This window comes from Dinoponera quadriceps, unplaced genomic scaffold (assembly GCF_001313825.1).
Source record: "Dinoponera quadriceps isolate SergipeBrazil2010 unplaced genomic scaffold, ASM131382v1 scaffold1877, whole genome shotgun sequence".
In the NCBI taxonomy this organism is placed as follows: Eukaryota; Metazoa; Arthropoda; class Insecta; order Hymenoptera; family Formicidae; genus Dinoponera; species Dinoponera quadriceps.
Genome location: NW_014555925.1, coordinates 3989 through 4245, shown reverse-complemented (window position 1 = coordinate 4245; position 257 = coordinate 3989).

Below are 257 nucleotides of genomic sequence, written 5' to 3'. Positions count from 1 at the left end.
CCCTCCTGAGCAGGGTCTAGCGTAAGTCCTATTTCTTGTTGTAAGTCCAATTCTAGAATTTAGATTCTTTTATATATTCTAAATTGTAATTCGTAATACGCACTGTGTATTAGTATAATATTATTCAGAAATACACACAACCACGTGTTACTTGATCGACGAGTATTTGCCAGCATCAATTGTAACCATCGAATTGTTTCAATATATTATTATCTATGAAAACCACGCGAGTATTAACATTCTTATTATTTCAATTT